Source organism: Macaca thibetana, chromosome 1 (genome assembly GCF_024542745.1).
Source record: "Macaca thibetana thibetana isolate TM-01 chromosome 1, ASM2454274v1, whole genome shotgun sequence".
NCBI lineage: Eukaryota > Metazoa > Chordata > Mammalia > Primates > Cercopithecidae > Macaca > Macaca thibetana.
Window position 1 is genome coordinate 42,872,898 of NC_065578.1, and position 15,321 is coordinate 42,888,218.

The 15,321-nt window shown below is 46.8% G+C and overlaps 1 protein-coding gene and 1 pseudogene across 5 annotated transcripts in view; both read left to right on the forward strand.

Annotated features, from left to right (window-relative positions):
• Positions 1 to 812: 812 nt before the first annotated feature.
• The window catches only part of ST3GAL3 (ST3 beta-galactoside alpha-2,3-sialyltransferase 3), a 233,153-nt gene continuing 218,644 nt past the window's right edge, over positions 813 to 15,321 (forward strand). For 2 of the 5 annotated variants that reach the window (XM_050799909.1, XM_050799901.1), the window contains exon 1: positions 2,259 to 2,491. The gene's annotated coding sequence lies outside the window, so the exon portion shown is untranslated. Of the gene's footprint in view, positions 2,099 to 2,258; positions 2,492 to 15,321 lie in introns of those variants that run through there. The other 3 variants (XM_050799866.1, XM_050799894.1, XM_050799885.1) reach the window with 3 other exon arrangements.
• LOC126944925 (uncharacterized) lies at positions 11,702 to 11,795 on the forward strand (annotated as a pseudogene).

A 15,321-nucleotide genomic window follows, 5' to 3' on the forward strand; every position in this document is an offset into this window, starting at 1 on the left:
TCATAGGCTCTGGAGCAGGGCTGTGTATTTGAAGACAAATCAGGCAGTCCCTAGGAAATTCCAGAGAGTGGGTCCTTTGCTTGTCAAGCTCTGTATTAGGCCAAGTATGGTGGGTCATGGGAACAGGGACACTTCTGGCTCTGAGCACCTCTTTGTTGTGCTTGCTCTGCCTTAGAGACAGGCAGGATGAGGTAACAGGAAGCACCAGACCAATGAGTCCTCTCAACAGAGTATCTCTCACTGCTGCCCCATTTGATACATCTTCGTTGAGCTGGCCTAAGTTCATGCCAGTATCTGTGTTATATACACATTGTGGAACCAGTGTGAAGAACGGGGTGCGTTTTAGGTGCTTGAAAAGCAAGGGACCCAACCTCCAGTGGGATCCTCAGATTGCTCTCCGAGCTGTCTAGTTGGTGAGAAGCTTCCCTGGGGGAAGATGCAATCTCCTTTGGCTGGTGGGTCCCTGAGGTCAAACTGGACAAGGATGGGGAACCATAGAACAGGGAGGGGGGCAATGAAAAGGTGCAGGACTTGGGCGCCCCGGAGCTGCACTGGCTGGCCCTTGAACATCCAGGCACTTCCTGAGGCATGGCCCTGTCCAGGTGCGGGAGAGCTACTCTGGATGCTTCCTTGTGGCCCTGCGGGTGAGAGGTGGTTGCTAATGTATCTCATTGTGAAGAAAGGTGCAGGAGGTGATCTTTTTTTATGTCAGCTCCCTCCTGGGGCCCAGAGAGGGAAGTTGGCCTTCCCCCCCGCCCCCCCGCCCCACGCTCCACTTGAGGATTCCCAGGGGATGTAGCAAGGGAGGCTGGGCAGAACCAGGCCTTAATGGATTGGTGAGAGCGCCCAATTCACTAATCCATCCATCTTTGGAAGAGAGGAACACTTCACCAGCCTTTTTACACAGGGTCCCTACCTTTCTCGATGACCCCACTTCCTCCAGCGGTGGGCGCTGGGTTTAATCCCAGCAGTTTTTACTCAACAGCTGACCAGTTTTCCAGAAACCACTTTTTATTTTGGTCAACGTAATAACTCTTAGGAAACCGCAACTCAGGTGATCCAAATCACACAGACCGGTCTATTCTCCCCCCTACTGGCTGCCTATGCAGTCGGGTCGACCTCGAGAACTGGCCCCAGTCAAAAGCGGCACCTCCTGGTCTGCCAGTCCCTTCCTGCCTTAGGCAGCTCCTCCCAGTAAGCCTTTTTGTAGGGCAAACTGCCTTCCCTCAGTAAGGTAGGGCCTTTGGATCCAAGGTTGCAGTTTAAAGACCACCCCAGCTTTGTTGAGGAATACAGTTTTAAATCCCGCCCCAGGCGGATAACACCAGGGCTCAGCCGCAGGAATGAAAAAGTGGGGTGGGAGGGCTGCAAAGTGTAAGTGAGGCTTGGAGGCCCTGTGCCATGCCCGGACTAAAAATGATCTACGAGTCTCTTAACGCTCATCTCCGTGCCCCCTTACCCACCAGGGCCCACGGAGGTCTGAAGCTTTCGGCCTCAGTGAGCGGACTGGGTGCGCTCACGACCTGGAGGGCGAGATGAGCTGTTCCTCGGTGTGAAGTGGCGGTGACTACCCCAGCACTTTGCGTTCCCCGCGCGGGCGACGAAACAGGCTCTCGAGGGGAGAGAGCCGTGCGTCCTCTGGGCCGTGAAGCCGGGGGAAGAGGGTTCCTCTAGACGGCTCGACGTGCCCGGGAGAGACACCCGCGCTGAACCTGCAGGCTGTGGCGCTCCACCAGCGCGAAGCTCTAACCCCGCACTTGCCGCAGCTCTGGTCCCGTGGTAGGCGGGGTGCGCGGGCTGGCAAATCCGCGGCTCCTGCGTCTATTGGCCTGCTCGGGGCAGCGCAGCTCCGCATTGGCCAGGCCCTCGCTCCGCCCGGCTTCCGCGCGCCCATTGGTCGCAGGCTCCCGACCGGGTCGCGGCCGCGCGCTCCGCCCGCCGCTGCGTCCCCACTATGGCGGCGCCCATGCAGCCCACCGCGTCGTGGGCGCCCGCCGGGGTCCCCCGCGGCTGTCGCCGCCGCCTCCGCCGCCGCCTCCGCCTTCCTGCCCCGCGTCGGGCCGGGCGCCACCTTCCCCCTGCCTCCCTCTCCGCTGTGGTAAGGGCCTGCCCAGTGCGCTTCGGGGCGCGATGGCTGACCGCGAATAACGGTCACCGCGCCGCCCCGCCCCTCCCCCGCCGGCCGCGGTTCCCGGGCTGGGCGGGGCGCGGAGCCCGCGCGCTAGTGCCCGGGAAGGAGGGGTCGGGGCACGGCCCAGTTGTCCTTCGGGCTAGAGGCCCGGTATGGGGATGACCTCGCCTGGGTGGGGGCCGCCGAGCCTGGGGGAAAGGCCGCCAGGACGCGGGCCAGGAGGTCTGAGGTCATCTCTGTGCGGGACCCCGCAGCGCTGCGCACCTTGGCGCAGAGCCCCGACACCATCATTCGGGCCCTGCTGTGGGAAGAGGAAAGAAAAGTCCAGGGAGCGCCTGAGCGGGAATCGGCAGCGTATGGGTAGTCGTTGTCATTGCTTACTGCTCTAGGGGGGGCCAGAACCGGGGTCAGTTTGATCAGCAAAGTACGCCTCTCTTGCTTCCTTTCCTTCTGGCACTTTCCCCCGTTGTCTCCTCGGTGCTTTTGCTTGCAAGAGAATATATCTTAGAGAGAAGAGCAGATTTGGTTAAGAGAGTGTCCCATGAACATTTTGGATTCCTTTTTACAACAATGTCCCTTTTTATGATTCCTCAGTAAGCCTCATTTTTGTTTATGTTTCCTTCACGTATGAGGAAGGAGTGAAATCTTATAACTGAATGTAATTAATTGAATGGGGGACCAGTGAAGGCAGCTATTACCTCAGGAAGTAAAATACTCAAAACTTTTCAGTGGATGTACTGTGAATTATAGATAGCTGGACATGAAGGTAGGAAAAAACTCTTACTAGGTTACTAAAAGTAAGATAGTCCCCATGACAAATTAGGTTGTTTCTAAGTCAGAATTATCTTGTAGAGATGATCACTGAAATGTTTGGTGTACTTTCAAGTCAACAGAGGATTAAAAGGAAGCTGGCACAGAAATTTATTACCAAATGATATTTTCAAATAATCTCTTAAGGCAATAACAGCTCCTCCTATGATTAGAAATTCTTAAGAATATTTTGAGATACTAAGTGGTGAATCTCTTCATTTCACATGTCTGTCTAACCATGGCTTAATAAAAATAAAATATTAATGATGAAACAAGGCATTCATGTTCTTAGAGACTGACAGACTTTGTATCAATCAATGGAACGCCTCTTGAGTATATGTTTTATGCAAGGCATTGACTGAGGGGAAACTCAAAACCATTTAAGATAAGAAACTTGTTCTAATGGGCCTATAATATAGTTGAGGGAATAAAGCACACACATGACAATGATAACTATGATATGGTCTCTAGAATTCCAAGATGGTAGGTACTATGAGAAACCGGGAAAAGGAGAAATCAGTGTGTTTGAGGAAGGTTTCACAGGGAAGCTGAGGCTTGAATTGGGTCATGAAGAGTGGGTAGGCCTGGCTGGATGAAGAAGAAGAAGTGAGCAGATGAGAAAGTGAGGATGGCAAAGGTGCAGGGGAACCTGAGATGCTCATGGGTGGTTGCAGGGAGTTTCTTAGCAGAAAAAGCAGGATATGAGGTTGCACAAAAGGTGGGTTGATGGCATTAATCCAAGAGGTACCTTTGTCCTGTATGGTGCAAAGAGTAAACAAGTAATAGAATTTATTTCCAAGGAAGCTGGAGCTAACTATCAGGAATATGGTAACACTTTACTTACCATTGTCACTTTTTCTTTTTTTTTGAGACAGGGTCGCCCTTTGTCACTTAGGCTGGAGTGCAGTGAACATGGTTCTCTGCAGCTTTGACTTCCTGGACTCAGGCAATCCTCCCGCCTCAGCCTCCCAAGTAGCTGGGACCACAGGCAGGTGACCTGGCGAATTAAAAAAAAAAAAAAAATTTCTTTGTAGAGACAGGGTCTTGCCATGTTGCCCAGGCTGGTCTTGAACTCCTGGGCTCAAGAAATCCTCCCACCTTGAGTTCAAGACCAGCCTGGCCAACATGATGAAATCCCATCTCTACTAAAAAACAATACAAAAAATTATCCAGGGGTGGTGGCAGGCGCCTGTAATCCCAGCTGCTTGGGAGGCTGAGGCAGGAGAATCGCTTGAACCTGGGAGGTTGCAGTGAGCTGAGATCGCGCCACTGCTCTTCAGCCTGGGTAACAAGAGTGAAACTCAGTCAAAAAGAAAAAAAAAAAGAAATCCTCCACCTCAGCCTCCCAAAGTGCTGGGAATATAGGCGTGAGCCACCACACCTAGCCCATTGTCGCTTTTCTGATTCACCTCAGCTACTTGGAATAACAGTTCTCTCAACCCAGAAGCTGTACCTTAAATTTATTCTTATTTTTCTTCTTTTTTCTCCCCTGTGTTTTTGGTTGGGTGCCAGCTCTTGTTGACCCTACTTCCACACTGTTTCTGGCATCTGCTTGTGTTTTTGTGTCAGAGCCTCCCTCTGTCGCCCAGGCTGGAGTGCAGTGGCCCCATCTCAGCTCACTCCAACCTCCACCACCCAGGTTAAAGTAATTCTCCAGATCTCAAGTGATCTGCCCACCTTGGCCTCCCAAAGTGCTGGGATTATAGGTGTGAGCCTCCGTATTCAGTCTGGCATCTGCTTCTTTTCTTTTTTTTTTTTTTTGAGACGGAGTCTCGCTCTGTTGCCCAGGCTGGAGTGCAGTGGCGGAATTTCAGCTCACTGCAAGCTCCGCCTCCCGGGTTTACGCCATTCTCCTGCCTCAGCCTCCCGAGTAGCTGGGACTACAGGTGCCCGCCACCTCGCCCGGCTAGTTTTTTGTATTTTTTTTTAGTAGAGACAGGGTTTCACCGTGTTAGCCAGGATGGTCTCGATCTCCTGACCTCGTGATCCGCCCGTCTCGGCCTCCCAAAGTGCTGGGATTACAGGCTTGAGCCACCGCGCCCGGCCTGCTGCTTTTCACTCCTACTGTCATCACACTGATTTGGGGCCATTGGACCATTCCTGTGAATTACCACAGAAACCCCCTAACATTTTTTTCCTTCCTCCCCTCTATTATCTGTACTGCCATCACTTCCAAGTTTGTCACTTCTCCAGCCAGGACTTTGAATGGCTCCCCATTATCTGTTGGGTTAGGCACAGACCAGCCTGGCATGGGCAATATGGGCAAACTGATTTCTTGCCATTCTCATATTTTCCAGGTCAGTGGAACTATTTGCTCTTTGTGCTTTGCTGTTTGTACTCTGTATCTTTGCTCATGTTGGCTTTTTCTATCTTAAGTAGTCTCCTTGACCCTAATTGTTCTTATGTGTGTTTCAGGGCCATTTGATACAGAACTTCCTTTGTGAAGCTTGTCTGTACTTCTCTTCCCATCTAGATGAGATGTCTCTTCTCTTTAAGTTTAAAGTTTAAACCACCATAACATTAGAGTCTGCCTTTTTGCGATAACTGCCTTAAATCCTGCTTCTACCCACAATATAAGACTGAAGCTATTTCAAGACATAGACTGTCCTCTTCATCATCCAACTTTGTACATAGTAGGTACTTGGCAAATATATTTTATATTGAAAATAGCTTTGAACCAGGATGGACGCAAAGATAATTCTTTATCCAAACAAAATGTTTGTCATTAAAATCTATAAATAAAGTTGTTTATGTGAGAGAATCCCTTACTGAGAGATCTGTATTGATATAGATACCTTGGATTAGGTTGCACTAACAAAAACCTCAAGACTTCAGTGGCGTAACAGAACAAAACTTGACTTCTCATTCATGTGATGTGTCCAGCATGAGTGTACAGGAAACTCTTCACAGTCACTCAGGGACTGAGGCTGATAGAAACTCCATCTTAATATGGTACTGCCGTGACCATTTTGATTAAATGAAAAGATAGTGGTCAAGTGGATACTGGCTTTTCAAGTTTCTGTCCCACTATGGCACATGTCACTTTCATTCACATTTTCATTAGCCAAAGCAAGTCACAGCCATGCCTAACTTTAAAGAAGGTTAGAGAATTTCAGTGTTAGCATATGTCTGGGAAGCAAAGAGCCAGAAATATTTGGTGCATAGCACTAATGACTGCTACCTCGTCTATGGTATCACAGCCCATTGAAGATTAGAGGTAGCACATCAGATGGGCTGCTAGAGGCAAACATTGACAGTAGCAAGAAATGATAGCTCTAACTAGGCATGGGGTAGTGGTAGATTCAGAGTCAAAACTCTTACAAGCACTTGGAAGTGCTCACAGGCCAAGGGTGTTGATACAAGGGCAATCTGTTACATCCCGGTTATAACAGTGATTCCTGAAGAATGTCTTTTACAAAACTTACTGTGTTACAGCATTCTTAGTAACAAATACAGCAGTGGTTCTGAGATAGCAAAAAATAAAAGTTAAATTATATTCAAGGCGGGCGCGGTGGCTCAAGCCTGTAATCCCAGCACTTTGGGAGGCCGAGACGGGCGGATCACAAGGTCAGGAGATCGAGACCATCCTGGCTAACACGGTGAAACCTCGTCTCTATTAAGAAATACAAAAAACTAGCCGGGCGAGGTGGCGGGCGCCTGTAGTCCCAGCTACTCGGGGGGCTGAGGCAGGAGAATGGCGTGAACCTGGGAGGCGGGGCTTGCAGTGAGCTGAGATCCGGCCACTGCACTCCAGCCTGGGTGACAGAGTGAGACTCCGTCTCAAAAAAAAAAAAAAAAAATTATATTCAAGGTATTCAATTTATAAGAAATCGGGAAATGTGTAATAATTTTAGGTGCATTTTCACTCAAATGGTGAAAATTAAAAAATAATCTTAGTTTAGGCCAGGTGCAGTGGCTCACGCCTGTAATCCCAGCACTTTGGGAGGCCAAGGCGGGTGGATCACAAGGTCAGGAGATCAAGACCATCCTGGCTAACACGGTGAAACCCCGTCTCTACTAAAAATACAAAAAAATTAGCCAGATGTGGTGGCGGGCGCCTGTAGTCCCAGCTGCTCAGGAGGCTTAGGCAGGAGAATGGCGTGAACCTGGGAGGTGGAGCTTGCAGTGAGCCGAGATTGCGCCACTGCATTCCAAGCCTGGGCGATAGAGCGAGACTCCGTCTGAAAAAAAAAAAAAGAAAAAAACAAATCTTAGTTTAACCTTACCGGTTTAATTGAACCTAGCCAACTTGGTATTTGGGGAGGAGGTGAAAACTTTTGACAGACAGTAGAAACAGTACCGGTTGGAGCCCTGGTTCAAGAGACAGAAGATTTGGGTCCAGATCTTGGGTGTTCCACTATTAATAGTTGTCTGACATTAAGCAGGAATCTTATTTTTGAGCCTCAGTTTCCTCATCAGTGAAATGCATTGGGCAGTGGTGAGAAACAAGTCAGTTCATGTAAAATGCTTTGCAGAGCACATGGTTCAAAGTAAGCACTCATGATCAGAGTGCTTCTAACTAGCTGCAGCAAGATTAGAAGAAACTTGAGAAATCAGGTAAGGAACCCTCAGAGATACAGGTAGAAGGGTTCCCCTGGATTTCTGCACCTTTTTTCTCCCTTGGACAGCATCCCTACTGTATCTTATTTTCACATTTTTATTATTTTATGTGATTGTATACATTTCTGTCTCTCCTAGACCAGGTGCTCTCATCATTCCACAAATGCGTACTGAACATGAGCTCTGCCAGGCTCTGTGCTAGGTGGTGGCTTGATAGGTATGAAGGACATGTCCCTGGCCTCAGAGAGCCTCCAGTCTAGTAGCACCAGAAGCAAGTAAAGAATACATTATAACCAGATGCAGTTAGAATACATTATAACAAGGGCTGTGGTTGAGGGTCTTGTGGGATCTTCTAAAAGCGCACCTGATATCATGGGGAATATGAGTAGTGGTTTTCTAAGGAAGTTCACATCTGACCTACATCTTGAAAAATCAGTAGTTACTAGCTGGGTGGATATGGGTTTAAAAGGCTTTTCACACAGGCAACAATGTGTGTCGTGGCCTAGAAGCAAAGAATGTGGCTACATCCTAAAGACACTGGTGTGGCAGGAGTACGGAGCCTGTTTGGGGAGTGTGTGGGAAATGAGGCTGCAGAAATGGGTCAAGAATAGATGTGAAGGTCTTTGTGAGTTCTGGAATTAGAGCTGTATCCTGAAGGTGATTAGGTGCCACTGAAGGATTCGAAGATAGAGACTTTATCAGCTTCGCCTTTCAGGAACATCACTGTGTGGAAGAGGCAGAATAGTGAATAGCTATTTCCCTCACGTGGGGAGTTCTGAGGTTTGCAGCCATAGTACCATGCCTACTACACAAGAGTCATAAAATATGCAGGATGAGAGGTTAGAATGAGGTGAGACTGAACGGAAGGCTGGTTAGGCTGCTGCAATATGTGAGGGGCATGTCTGTGTACTTCCTAGGGCTAGATGAGCAGCAGACCAGGATTTCAGTAATAGCCTCACCCGTTTCTATCGTGTCACCTTGGGTAGGCTTCAGAATCTCATGTCTTCTTGGTTTTCAAATTTGGAAAATGAGCACAAAGGTTCCTACCTTGCAAGGTTGCTCTGAGGATTGGAGGGAATAGATATAAAAAGCCTGGTCTTGTGCTATTAATAGATATATACAAACAATAGTTTAACAATAAAAACAACAGTTGTAATATTTCTAATCTTTAGTATATTACCTGGTTCATGGTAGGTGATCACTAGTCTTAAATCTCACTGCCTAAAGATGCCAACATTGGCCGGGAGCGGTGGCTCACGCCTGTAATCCCAGCAGTTTGGGAGGCCGAGGCGGGCGGATCACGAGGTCAGGAGATTGAGACCATCCTAGCTAACACGGTGAAACCCTGTCTCTACTAAAAATACAAAAAAATTAGCCAGGCGTGGTGGCAGGCGCCTATAGTCCCAGCTACTCGGGAGGCTGAGGCAGGAGAATGGCGCGAACCTGGGAGGCGGAGCTTGCAGTGAGCTGAGATCGCGCCACTGCACTCTAGCCTGGCGACAGAGCGAGACTCCGTCTCAAAAAAAAAAAAAAAGATGCCAACATTGTGGGATTTTTTTTTTTTTTTTTTTTGAGACAAGGCCTCACCCTATCACCCAGGCTGGAGTACACTGGCATGATATGATCATGACTCAGTGCAGCCTCAACCTCCCAGGCTCAGGTGATCCTCCCACCTCAGCCTCTCAAATAGCTGGTACCACAGGCACGCACGCACCACCACACCCAGCTAATTTTTTGTATTTTTTGTAGAGATGTGGTTTCACCATATTGCCCACACTGGTCTCGAGCTCTTAGGCTTAAGCAATCTGCCTGGCTCTGCCTACCGAAGTGCTGGGTTTACACGCGTGAGCCACCATGCCCCGCCACGTTGTGGTTTTATTTATGCATTTATTTTATTCTTTTTCTCACCATTATACTAACAAGGATATGCATTTTAAGTGATTGATGATGCCGGGCTGGGAGTGTTAGGCATAAGGGAATTACTTTGAGATCAAAAAGAGACAGTTGATAAGAATACCATACGGGCTGGGTGGAGTAGCTCATACCTGTGATCCCAGCACTTTGGAAGGCTGAGGCAGGCAGATCACCTGAGGTTAGGAGTTCGGGGCCAGCCTGGCCAATGTGTTGAAACCTTGTCTCTATTGAAAATACAAAAAGTAGGCCGGGCGCTGTGGCTCATGCCTGTAATCCCAGCACTTTGGGAGGCCGAGGCAGGCGGATCATGAGGTCAGGAGATTGAGACCATCCTGGCTAACACAGTGAAACCCCGTCTCTACTAAAAATACAAAAAATTAGCCAGGTGTGGTGGCGGGCGCCTGTAGTCCCAGCTACTCAAGAGGCTGAGAAAGGAGAATGGTGTGAACCCGGGAGGCGGAGCTTGCAGTGAGCTGAGATCGGGCTACTGCACTCCAGCCTGGGCGACAGAGCGAGACTCTGTCTCAAAAAAAAAAAAAAAAAAAAAAAAACCTCACCGGATGGGGTTGCTAAAACATATGCACTTCTCCTTGGCCTGTCATTGTTGACTTTTCTTCCCCCTGAAATTTTGCTCCTCCTCAGTCATCTTCTGATGATTTTTTTAAAGATGATAATGGAAGTTTAGTTCATATTTATTCTCCATTAGATTCTTTATCTGATCATCCTGGCTTGACATGAGTTCTTCCTCTCTGAATTCCTGTAGGACTTAATTTATGTTACTCTGATGAAATGTCATCTACTGCCTTGGCCTATTATTTGTCTATATATCATAAATTTCCTCTTCCTTGATGTCAGTTTTTCTTGCAAAGTAACTGAAAGGTGGCATGTTCAGGTATTTTTAACACTGAACCCTTTTGTTTGGAATATGTTAAACAAGTCAGGAAATTCTATTACTGAGGATTTAAAGTATGTAGCGGTGGTTCTCAGACTCTTTAGTCTCAGGATTCCCTTAAAGTTTAAAAATTATTGAGTATTCCCAAATAACTTTCATCTTTGTGAGTATTGTCTGTCGATATTTAATGTTTTAAAAATCACTGAGTACAAAAAAAATGATAAAAAATGTTCTTGGCTGGGTGCGGTGGCTCACGCCTATAATCCCAGCACTTTGGGAGGCCGAAGTGGGGGGATCGCTTGAGCTCAGGAGTTTGAGACCAGCCTGGGCAACATGGTGAAACCCCATCTCTACCAAACATACAAAAAAGTTAGCCAGGCGTGGTCGCACACTCCTCTGGTACCCACTACTTGGGAGGCTGAGGTGGGAAGATTGCCTGAGCCTGGGAGGCAGAGGTTGCAGTGAGCCGAGATCATGCCACTGCACTCCAGCCTGGGGGACGAAGTGAGACTCTGTCTAAAAAAAAAAAAAGTTCAGCCTGGGTAACATAGTGAGACTACATCTCTTCAAAAAATTAAAAAATTAGCCAAGCATGGTGGCACATCCCTGTAGTCCCAGCTACTAGGGAGGCTGACAGCAGGATTGCCTGAGCCTAGGAGGTTGAGGCTGCACTGAGCTGTGATCATGGCAGTGCACTTCAGCATGGGTGACAGAGTGAGACCCTGTCTCAAAAATCACAGTAACCCACAAGCACGCATACTGTTAACTGGGAGAATAATCGTGGTCACCTCATCATGTTATGTAACCTCTAGAAAACTGCTGGACGCTCATAAGAGAATGAGAGTGAACAAGGCAAATAATGTCTTAGAATTATTGTGAAAATAGTTCTAAACTCGTGGACCCCCTGAAAGGGTCTTGGGGACCCTTGAGGGTCCTTGGACTACACTTTGAGAACTGCTGGTATATAGATAAGAGTTTTTGTGTGACTTTTATATTCTTTTGGTAACAACGTAAGGATGGAAACATTAAAAACGTCTATTTTCAAAATGCACTCAACAGTTTTCTTTAAAAAACAGCTAGTTTCTAGCCTTTGATAATATTAATGGCAGAAACCACAATTTTGCATCAACCGAAATAGATGTTTATCTTGGAAGGGCAGCTGTTTGTCTATTTGGAGTATCTGCTAGGTGCCATGCTACTTACATTTGCCATCCCAGGAAAGGTCACCAAACTGAGAACAGCAACATTTTTGTAGAAGAAAAATACATAACTGCTCTTTAAGTTCTAAAACAGATGATAACTGGAAAACTTCTTCATGGTGCACGTTTCAGAGTTTCTCACTGTCTCATTGTCAAGTTTAGTTATGATCCTATTTAAAATATCCTATTACGGGCTTGCTTTGGCAGCACATATACTAAAATTGGAACGATAAAGAGAAGATTAGGATGACACACAAATTTATGAAGTGTTCCATAAAAAAATCTTTTTAACATCCAATTTTTACGAAAGTAACCATATTGATGTCATCTGTACTGCATGAACCGTTCTACATTAGGATGTGAATGAGTGAGTGGCAGTACCACACGTTCCACGCTGTGGAATTTTCACACTTCCTGAGGAGTCTTCCTGAACCTCATGTGCCACAGACATCTGACTCGGGGACTTAGGAGGCCAGTGTCCATGAAATGAAATACCAGAGAAGTTTATAAATAGGAGTTGTAGTATTTTTCTTCCAATACCCTGCTGAATCACGTTGAGTGCCCTTCAAGGTGTACATCCCCTCTGAGGGCAAATGACCTGGGCTGTTATAATGGCCTCTAATTGCTCTGTGCTTAGCCTTCTCCAGTCTGTTCTCCATATTGCTACACAAGCAGCCTTTCTAAAACAGATTTATGTCATTTCTCTATGTACGTGATTCCTCATTGCCAATGGGATAAATTTCAGGCTCCTTAGCATGGCTTATAATCCCTCTCCTGCCCTTCTGCTTCAGCTTCCCAGTGTCAGTTTAATTCAGGCAACACCTCTGAAGCTTTTCCTGAGCCTCCCAGACAGTTATTAATTGCCATAATCTCATAACATCTGTTCCTTGTTTATACCATAACTGCATGCATCACTCTGCTCCTTGAGGGCAGGCACCACTCCCTGTGTGCCCACTGCTTTACTCAGGTGTGTAATAATGGCTTTTGCTGGGACTGTTAAGATGGCATAGCTGCTAGCGTAGTTCTATTTACTTTGCAATAGTCCAGCATAGTTTTTCTAAAATATGTCTTTCCTTTCTAAAAAAATATATGAGGAGATAAACAATATGGAACTACTGCATAGGCCTAAAACATATAAAGTTTCAGAAATAATAGCAAGGAAAGGTAACGTTTATGTTTTCTTTTTCTTTTCTTTTTTTCTTTTTTTTTTTTTTTGAGATGGGGCCTTGCTCTATTGCTTAGGCTGGAGTGCAAGGGATGCAATTATGGCTACTGCAGCCTTGACCTCCTGGGCTCAAGTCTTAGCCTCCTGAGTAGCTGGGATTACAGGTGCACACCACCATGCCCTGGTAATTTTTTTTTTCTTTTGTATTTTTTTTGTAGAGATGGGGTTTTGCCGTGTTGCCCAGGCTGGTCTCAAACTCCTGAACTCAAATAATACACCCAGTTTAGCCTCCCAAAGTGTTGGGATTACAGGCATAAGCCACCACACCAGGCCTCTTACCTACTTCTAAAGGGAGTACCTGGCCAGTGACAAAGTATTTTTCAGCTTTACTCTTCTGTTCTCTATTTTTAAAACTGTTGTAGATCATCTGATTTCTACTCAGGAAGTCACTGACTACTCATCTTGCAGGAGTCTGGATCCAATTAAAAGATAAATCACATGGTAACTTGACTAGATAAGGTTTAATATAAGGATTACTCAACTATTACAGAGAATTGGAGTAATGCAAGATTGGCTAATAAGAAGTAAAGAAATAAGCACATAGAAAGATAGTTAACATCATCAGCTTTCAGGGGAGTGCAGATCAAAACTACCATGAGATGCTACCTCACACTCTATGGTGGCTGGAATCAAAACAGCAGATAAGAATAAGCAGTGGCTTGGGGCCAGGCATGGTGGCTTAGGCTTGTAATCCTAGCATTTTGGAAGGAGGCTGAGATGGACAGATTGCCTGAGCTCGGGAATTCGAGACCAGCCTGGGCAACGTGGTGAAACCCCGTCTCTACTAAAATACAAAAACAAATCAGCCGGGTGTGGTGGCAGGTGTCTGTAATCCTAGCTACACGGGAGGCTGAGGCACGAGAATTGCTTGAACCTGGGAGGCTGAGGTTGCAGTGACCCGAGACCATGCCATTGCCCTCCAGCCTGGGCAACAAAGAGTAAGACTCTGTCTCAAAAAAAAAAAAAAAAAAAAAAAAAAGAATAAGCAGTGGCTTGGGAGGCTGAGGTGGGCGGATTGCTTGAGGTCAGGAGTTCGAGACCAGCCTGGCCAACATGGCGAAACCCCGTCTCTACTAAAAATACAAAAATTAGCCAGGTGTGGTGGCATACGGCTGTAATCCCAGCTACTCTGGAGGGTGAGGCAGGAGAATCACTTGAAACCGAGAGGCAGAGATTTCAGTGAGCTGAGATCACGCCACCGCATTCCAGCCTGCGCGACAGAATAAGACTCAGTCTCAAAAAAAAAAAAAAAAAAAAAAAAAGAATAAACGATGGCTCACACCTATAATCCCACCACTTTGGGATTTGAGGTGGGAGGATTACTTGAGCCCAGGAGTTAGAGACCATCCTGTGCAACACAGTGAGACCCTATCTTTACAAAAAATAGGATCATTAGCCGGGCAAGTAGTCCCAGCTACTCAGGAAGCTGAGGCAGGAAGATTGCTTGAGCCCAGGAGGTTGCAGCTGCACTGCGCCAAGGTCATACCGCTGCACTCCAACTTGGGCCACAGAGTGAGACCCTGTCTCGTAAAGAAAAAGAGAGTAAGTGTTAGAGCTGGCAATGTGGAGAAATTGGAGTGCTCTGCTGGTGGGAATGTAAAATGTATGGCCACTTTGGGGAACACGCTGTCATTTCTTCAAGCAGTTAAACGTAGAATTACCATGCAACCAGGAGATTTCATTCTAGGTGTCCTAGTCCATTTTGTGTTACTATAACAGTAGCTGAGACTAGGTAATTTATAAAAAACAGATTTATTTCTTACAGTTTTGGAGGCTGGGTAGTCCAAGATCAAGGGGCTGGCATCTGGTGAGGGCCTCCTTGCTGTATCATCTCATGGCAGGACCTGGAAGGGCAAGAGAGAGTGAGGGAGAGGGAGAAAGAGACTGAACTCACCGCCTCAAGCCCTTTGATGATTGACATTAATCCGTTCATGAGGGTGGAGCCCTCATGACCTAAATACGTCTCATTAGGCTGCACCTCCCAGCACTGTTGTACTGGGGATTAAGTTTCCAACATACACTTTTTTGGGGGACATATTCAAACCGCGGCTCTAGTTACATACCCAGTTCCACTCTTAGGTATATGCCCAAGAGTATGTCCATACAAAAATGTGTACATGAAGGTTCATAGCAGCATTATCCAGCCAAAAAGTAGAAACAACCCAAATGTCTTGCCAGCTGATGAATGGATAAATAAAATATGGTATATTCCTAGGATGAAATAGTATTCAGCAATAAAAAGCAATGAAGTACGGGCCAGGCATAGTGGCTCATGCCTATAATTCTAGCACTTTGGGAGGCTGAAGCAGGAGGATCGCTTGAGGCCAGGAGCTCAAGACCAGCCTGGGAAACATGGTGAGACCCCTGTGTCTACAAAAGTAAAAAATTAGCCAGGCGTGGTAGTACATGACTGTAGTTTCAGCTATTTGGGAGGCTGAGGTAGGAGGATCACTTGAGCCGCATAGTTGGAGGCTGCAGTGTGTCATGATCGTACCACTGCACTCTAGCCTGTACAACAGAGCAAGACCCTGTCTCTTAAAAAAAAAAAAAGAAATGAAGTACTGATACACACTACAATATGCTTGAACCT